Here is an 8640-nt window from a genome sequence, read left to right as displayed (position 1 = left end):
CCAGCTGAACATCAGGAAAAACGTCCTGAGTGTTAGAGCAATACGACAATGGAACCAATGACCTAGGGAGGTGGTGGGCTCTCCCACACTGGAGGCATTTAAGATGAGGCTGGACAGCCATCTGTCAGGGATGCTCTGACATGGATTCTTGCATTGAGCAGGGCATTGGATCTGATGGTCTTATAGGCCCCTTCCAACCCTACTATTCTAGGATTCTAGGATTCGATGATTCTATCTTTCTCGCTCTTTCAAACAGCAAATATGAAGCAACAACTGTAGCCTTCGTATGTTCCTTGTACTGTGGTGTAGGCCATTCAGGAACGCCTTATAGATCTCCGAAGATGATTTGAAACTTGGTCAACTGAAGAAAACAAAAACAAAAATTTTTTTATATCACTCCTGGATGTTTTTTGCCCTGCTCTGAGATCATCCAGACACACACTTGTTCGTGGTATGCACAACCCCCTAGAATCAGAGAACATCACAGACTGACACGTTGACATCATGCTCTCACTGACAAGAAACATCACCTCTTTTTCCCCATTAAAAAAATCCATCAAGAAATAACTGCAATACATAAATACATTTCTCCAAAAGGAGTACTCCTTTGATTTAATTCTGCTCCTGATAAAAACACAGAGATGCTACATTACTTGCTCTTTCGGACAGCAAATACCAAGCAACATCTTCAGCCTTCATACATTCATTGCATTGTGTGGTAGGTCAGTGAGGAATGTCATGTAGATCTCGGACGATGATATGAAATCTTGTCAACTAGAAAAAATTTAAAATAAAAACATTTCATGGCCCATTTGGTCCCCCCCTCTGAGATCATCCAGACACATAGTTGTTTTTGTTATGCATAATGCCAAAGTATCAAAGAACACCACGGACTGACATGTTGACCCCGTGCCCTCACTGAGAAGAAACATTTTCCATTTTTCCCATTTAAAAACAAAAACAATAAAACCATCAAATGAGTCAATCCATCCATCCATCCATCCATCACCTAAAAAAAAATAGCTCACTTGCCTATACCTCTGAAGCCTGCACAAATAAATAGGCCATCTAAGGATGGACAGGCCCATCTTGTCTGTGGTGTGGCCAGGACCCACTTGGCAAACCTCCCTGCTTGCCCCACCCACCTGCCCAGCTGTGTGAGCTGCCCTTCTTCTCTGCACCAAGGACTCTGGCAGTCAAGCCCTTGTGGTTCACGTGCACAAGGGCTTGACTGCCAAGTCCTCAGCGTGGCCAGCCCCCAGCTTTCTTGAGGAGGCAGGGCAAGTGTGCTGGGATGGCCGAGGCCCTTCCTCCTCATGCCAGCTGTTAAGGAAGCCCTTGGCAGCTGGCAGAGGCAGGAAGGGTCCCAGCATGGCCAGCCCCAGCACTCTCGCCATGGCCTTCTCAAGAGGAGGTAAGGGCGAGTACGCTGGGGTACTACGGTCCTTCCTGGAGAAGCAGTCTCAGAATGTGGTGCTGGGGAATTTCTGTTCCACCCCATGGCTATTAGACTGTAGGGTGTCACAAGCTTCCATATTGTCCCCTATATTTCATTAATTCCTGAATGAACGGAGATTGCAATGAGTGACCCGACCTTTCCTTCACTCTCTGCCATGGTATGAGCTCCCTAGACTGATGGTGCCTCCAATTCAGTGAGTGTCGGTCTCTGACTATACCTCGGAATTTGGCAGCACTTTTCCTTTCTTGGAACCTGTGTAGGGATGTCAGAGAATTCCGCCACGGATCTCGGTGAGGCTGAATGCCAGTGCATTCGGCCTCCCGAAATCTGTGGCGGAATGGCCCGCCACCCCCCCACCCCCATGGATCCCCCCCAGGATGAGACTTACCTGGGGCAGATCTTCCGGGCGGCAGTGGCTCCGGCGGCAGCGGCCAGTCTTCTGACCGGCCGCCGCCACCGCCATTTCCAGGCTTGTGGAAAAAAAAAAAAAAAGACGTGATAGGCTACGTAAAGATTTATGTAGCCTATCATGGCTAGGTTTTAAAAAAAGAAAAAGAAGATGTGATAGGTTACATAAATCTTTACATAGCTTATCATGGTTGGGGGTGGGTTAAAAAAAAAACGCGTACGCAAATGGCGGCTACAGCCGCCACCATTTGCGTTCCTTCTTCTTACCGTTTTAGCCTATGCAAATATTTACATAGACTATGACGGCGAAAATAAAGGGGAATGCAAATAGCATAGCGGGCGCTATCTGCGTCCCCTTTTGATTCGCCGTTTTAGCCTACGTAAAGATTTGCATAGGCTAAAACGGTGAATGAAAAGGGGATGCAAATAGCGCCCGCTATGCTATTTGCATTCCCCTTTATTTTCGCCATCATAGTCTATGTAAATATTTATGTAGATTAAGACGGCCAAAAAGAAGGAACGCAAATGGCAGCAGCCGTAGCCGCTGCCATTTGCGTACGTGGTGTTTTTTTTGTTTTTTGTTTTACCCAGAGCCCTCCGCGGCAGGAAATCCAGCTGCGGATGGCTCTGGCCTGGCTGGGCCTGGCCGGCTGCTCCGCAGAGCTGCCGCGGAGCACAGCCGGCCATTCATGGATTCTGGGGGGAGGAACGGAGCGCCTCCCCCCTGGCCAGGATTCCGGGGGGAGGGACGGAACGCCTCCCCCCCCACCGTCAACATAATCCGCAAAAGGTAAGTCACTTTCGTACATCCCTAAGCCTGTGGAGGCCTCCTGATTGTTTTCCTGCGTGAATTGAAGATGGGGTCAGAGTCTTGCAAAGAAATTCCACAGCCCCCAAAGGGACGCCTTCAGTGTACATGTACAGGAATCAAGGACCTAAGACTTGCAAGTTTTAGACAAATGGAAGTTGACCCATCCAAACCTTTTCCCTTGGTTGGGACCTTGGATTTGGACAGAACTGTGCATTTAAAAGGAGCCTTGGAATCTCCAGGTCCAAGGTGGCACAGGGTCAGTGAGAATGCATTCTTTGATTGGTATGTTGAGATGCTCCCCACCCCCCCGCCCCAAGTCACAGTCACCTAAGTCCTGGGGAGCAGAGTCTTAAGGACGCCCAAGAAAAACTGAAAGACCTGGTCAAATTTTGAAACATCAGGAAAGCCACAAAAAAATTAGGAAAACAGTGATCACTTGTTAAAATCCTAATTGTGCTAGCATGAACCAACTCACGAGAGCTATTTTGCCCCGAGACGTGTGCACTAGATTAAAGGAACAAGCGAACTGGACAAATCAAGAACCAGCTGATCTTAATACTTTAGACCAAGCGCGCATCAGATGCTGCAGAAAACTTATTAGGCTAAAAAAATCATCAGTCGTAAGCAAAACAAAAGTGAGACTACAGCAGACTACGTGGATTGTCTAAGGACGTTTTTGAAAAAAGTATTCAAGCATTGCTGCCACTTTTTTGTAGCCCAGTAGAGCATTAGAAAAATAAGTGTCCCCACCAACCTGGCCAGCTGATGGAAACACTTCGCACCACCCAGCCGCTTCCCCCTCCTCCCCCGCCTTCTCCAAACTTCTAAGCCAGCCGAGCGGTTTGTGACTTTTTCTTTCTATTGACTAGAGACCTTTTGTGTAAACTTGGTTGCACTCTTTTTGTTCCCTGATGGAGTATAGTCAGATATTCCTGAGCCGCTTCCCTGGTCTTCCAAAGCTGAATCTGCTTCCACTGCTCCAAAGCAAGCACTGTTCTAAAACAACTTGGCCTCTTTCGTTATATAAAAAAAAATCCTGTGCTCTTAGAGCGTGTACCTAAAAGCATGGAAATAAAAACTGACAAGTACCATCTTACAGTGCTTTCCTTGATTCTGCAGCCGCTGCCTTCCTTATTCAAGCCTCTGAAAATATTGTGCCATGTTCTCCTCTAACTCTTTGTGTACCTCAGTGCCAGCTCTTCTACTTAAAGCAAAGACTCAGCTCCTGCCTCAAGCACGCCTCTTCAGGCATGACGTTTCGCTTCCCTCTAGCATTTATATTGCAGTGCAACATTGTTCCACCCTAAATCCTGCTTCTTTGCTGCCTGATGCTTCTGAAAGTATCCCTCAGGACTGTTTAGAAGCGGCTGAACACCTAGCAAAGCCACATCCAGACTTGTCAGATGAGCCACCAATATTTTGTGGATGGGTGTGGCGCAGAGTGGTAGGCAGTAGTATTGCAACCGAAACTCTCCCCACAACCTGAGTTCGATCCCAGTGGAATCTGGGTCCTAGGTAGCCGGCTCAGGTCAACACAGCCTTCCATCCTTCCGAGGTCGGTAAAATGAGTACCCAGCTTGCTGGGGGAAAGGTAGTCATGACTGGGAAGGCAATGGCAAACCATCCCGCTATAGTCTGCCATGAAAACACCAGTGAAAGCGGCGTCCCTCTAGGGGTCAGTAATGACTCAGTGCTTGTACAGGAGGAGACTTTCCTTTCCTTATCAAAGAAATGCTGAAGAGAGATGTTGTCTGTACTTGCCATATTGTAATAGAACAATAATCTTTTGCCTAACTGTTAGAGATGTCAAAGAATTCCACGACGGATCTTGGTGAGGCTGAATGCCAGTGCATTTGGCCCCCCGAAAACCATTGCAGAACGAAGCCCCCGCCCCCCCACGAAAGGTGTGTGGGATGGAGCACTTATCTGCTCCTGTCCGCGCTGCTGTGCGAATGGCGGCCATCCTGCAGCCGCCGTTCGCTTCCTCCCCCTTCAGCCATGATAGGCTACGTAAATACTTACGTAGCCTATCATGGCTAATGCAGGGACACCATTTTTGTCCCTGTGGAGGCTGTGATAGGCTACGTAAGTATTTACATAGCCTGTCACGGCACGGGGGGGGGGGGAACCCAGCGTACGCAAATGGCGGCGGCTACTGCCATTTGAGTACACAGGGTTTTTTTTCCCCCCTGCCGTGATAGGCTATGTAAATATTTACATAACCTATCACGGCTCACTACAGGGACGCAAATGACGGCGGCTATGACAGCCGCCATTTGTGTCCCTGCAGGGCTGCTCAGCGGCCAGATGTCTGGCTGCAGGTAGCTGGAGCCGGCCGGCGGCTCCGCGGCATGGCCATGGAGCGGAGCCGGCCAGCAAGGATTCCGGGGGGAGGGACGGAGCACCTCCCCCCAACTGCGGAGCTCGGCAGAGCCAGGTAAGCGGGGTTTCGTACACCCCTACTAACTGTACTTCTGCTTAAGTGGCAGAACTTCTTGCTCTCTCTAGGGCTGCCACCTTTCAGCAATAAACCAGTCTCCCATGGCAACTTTTGAAGATGTTACACAACTCCCAAATCAGGCCCAAATGTTGAAAAAGTAGAGACTGGCTGGTTGTCCTCAGTACACTGACCATTTGGAGGAGTGCATTAGATTGTTTCAGAAAAATAGCAAGCAGTCAGGGGTGAATTAGCCCAGAATCATGTGCAGTAATAACACAGTAATGGATAGCGCAAGTACGCTGATTTGCTAGAAAGTTAGCCGTTTTCATGATTCTCGAGTTTGTTCTCATAGCTGTATTCACACAGAGTGAAAGCCACATTTTTTCCTACTCACAGAATCTAAAATAATGCACCGTACTCGCTCTTCACCCTGTATACCTTCTAAGTGATAAAGAATGCTTCTTTCTGTACTGTGAGAAAACTTATTTTGCTGCCAAAAGAGAAAGGCCTTGGTGAAGGGGGCCCAGCAGAGTGTGTACTTTCTGACAGTTTTCTAACTTAGGGAGACATGCTGTATAAAATTCTGAGTGAATTAGCCTGTTATCTGTTCTCATCGAAGAGAAAAAAGGTGCACCATCTGCTCAGATAACCAGCCCTGGATTATGGCGCCCCGGCACTCCCCTAGAAACCAGAGTGACTGAACCAAGAGTTAAGAGATGTGTAAGCTTTCTTTTAACATACTAAGAGATTTCATTCAAATGAAGAAATGTTGTTCTTTTAAATATGTATTAGTAGTTGTGTGTACAAAACTCTGCAAATTCAACAGCATTTCCAGTGCCCCTACCACCCCAATCAGTAGGAAAAAAAGAATGTCGTCTTAAAGAACACATTAGCCGAAATCTGTGCTAAAACTGGACTTCAATGGCCAGATGCAATACCTTTGGCCCTGGTAAACATACGTGCCACTTCACACTGACAAACTGTGCTCAGTTCCCATGAGATCCTTATAAAGAAGCCCATGAGACTCCCGTCTTCAGCACCTATTCAAGAACATCTTACTAACTTGCATTTAAGGGATGAGGCTATGTTGAACTACTGCCAAGCATTAATGAAGTGTGTGAAGGCTTTCCATTCACAGGTTAAAAAGTGCTTCCAGAGTCCAGACATTCCTACAATACAGTGTCACAACCTATAGCCTAGAGATTGAGTCTACATCAAAGTCCATCAGAAGAAGTCTTCCCTTGCGTTGCACAAAATGCTAGTGTTGCCCCCTGGAGGCTAGTTCAATTTGCCCCAAAGAGGAGAGTCAACTTCAGGCTGGGTCCAACTCAATCTTATTGTTTGCAAACAGTTGGACAAAGGAGCTCACGCTCAAAAGCAGAGTCGACCCTGGGCAACCCCCACGCTACAGTTTTATCACTCAGCTTGCATTCCTCAGCCAGCGTGTTACTTTTGATTGGTTGTCAGCAACCTTATCTTAGGGTTACTGTCTGCTCATTCCAGGCATGCGCAGCTCTTACAATACTACGTGCTGCTTAAGACACATACAATGGCTTTTAGGTTGCATTTTTACTACACTTGAGCCTCACTGGAAAAGACCCCATCAGGTGCTGTTGACCACCCACATTGCCGTAAAGCTGCAAAGACAGCCGACCTGGATCCCTCCATCCCACTGCAAGGAAGTGTTGCCCCCTGGAGACAACATGCCCCAGAACCAGATAATGCTAGATATGCCCTAATCCGGAGTTCATCAGCCCCTAGACCCGGAAAGAGAAGAACATCTCTGGTTGCCATGGTGGAACTGGCTTGTTGCCCTTATTCCTGCTATCATGTGAGATCTTCTTAGACTTCTGGCACTTTGGCCTCCTCTAGATTATAAAATAGCCACCTCTGGATTACAAGATAGCCACCTCTAGAGGACCAGTAATGAGCCAAGCGCTTGCTAGCGAGTTGAGCATAAGCCTAACAGTGAACTCAGCTCCTGTTAGTAAAGAAAGAGTTGTCTCAGCCTCCACCAGAGACACATTCTCATGATGTGGCCCACCTGCATCCTGGTCCTGCTTGACATCTTGAGTGGCTTGACAGCAAAGAACACTTTCCTGAAAGCAGTGAACCAGATTCAAGTAGATGTGAATGTATCCATCTGCTAGATCTGCAGCCATGTGCCAGTCCATGCTCATAGAAGCATAGCACTGATCCCAGTTCCACAAAATGAGACTAAAATGATTAAACCCTATTACCTAGATCTACCAGGAACAGCCACCTAAGAAGATGTGCAATGTAAAGAGCATAATTGTTGTTTGTATTATTTTGTTCCATGTGATCAATGCTTTGATTAAATGTTGTATCAAATTCCTTACAAAAACTATACATAAAGCTGAACTGCACCAGATGGTCTGTAGAATGCAAAGAAAAATGTGTATGAAGAGAAAGAGATTGATAAAGAGATTGAACAACTGATAACAATATAAACATAATTGGTAAGCTTGATAGGCTCATAGGGGGGATTGTGAAGGTAGGCCTGACTAGGCCTTGGTAGATTGGTTCAGGCGAGGTGCCTGATGGAAATGTGTGTGTGGGAGTGACCATGAGAAATTAATTGTAACTTGCTCATAAGGTGACCCTATGAGCATTAGCTCATCAAAACTGTGCGTTATCTTGTTTGGGAAAGGAGTAGAACAAAGCTGGCATATTCAGAATAATGCAGTTCAAGGCCACCAGCCTAAATCTCTGGCTGCCAGTAACTAAGGCCACCTTCACTAACTGGGTGCCTTCCAGGTGTGCATGACTGCAGCTCCCATAATTCCCTGCCAGCATGGTCACTGAGAATGATGGGAGTTATAGTCCAACACATATGTAGTTCCCAGGTTGGGCAAGGCTGTCAATGAGTTCTGTCTTTAGCTATCATCAGTTTACTGATCACTGCCAAACCTGGCTGATCCATCAACAGAGGTGCAATTGGCAGGGTCATGAAAGGCAGCAGGCCGGGGAAAGGGTCCCAAGTTGTGTGCACATCCATTGACATCAGAGACAGGGAAGGTGTGGCCTTCCAGATGTTCTTGGACTGGAATTCCCATCCTCTGACACCATTGGCTGTGCTGTCGAGGGCTTGCAGTCCAATAACATCTGGAGGCCCGCATGTTCCCAACCTCTGGTATACATTCCAAAATAGGATTTTGATCCTGGCTCTTTTGTACAGATTTCTTTAAGAAAGGTCAGACCAAGCTCACCTTTCCCCCATCACTCACCCAGGTCAAATGATGGAGCCACATCTGGACTTCTCGTAAACATGTTTTTCTCCAGCTCGGCACCTGCGTCTTGAGCCAGGTGGAGACTTCATGAAGCTGCCGATGTGACTCTTCCCCCCTATAATGATCAAAAACATAGTGATTCAGTCTGGTTTTTGCAAAAGCTCAAGAGGTGTTTTTTTTCAGTGGAGATTTGAAGGACCTGAACAACAGATTCAAGGGCAACATGAGGTAACTTTTTGCACGGTGCCTGGAAGATCCAGTGCATAAAATT

This window comes from Heloderma suspectum, chromosome 2 (genome assembly GCF_057233095.1).
Source record: "Heloderma suspectum isolate Gila_16-S chromosome 2, 16-S_ref, whole genome shotgun sequence".
NCBI lineage: Eukaryota > Metazoa > Chordata > Lepidosauria > Squamata > Helodermatidae > Heloderma > Heloderma suspectum.
Note: the sequence above shows the minus strand (reverse complement) of the source record.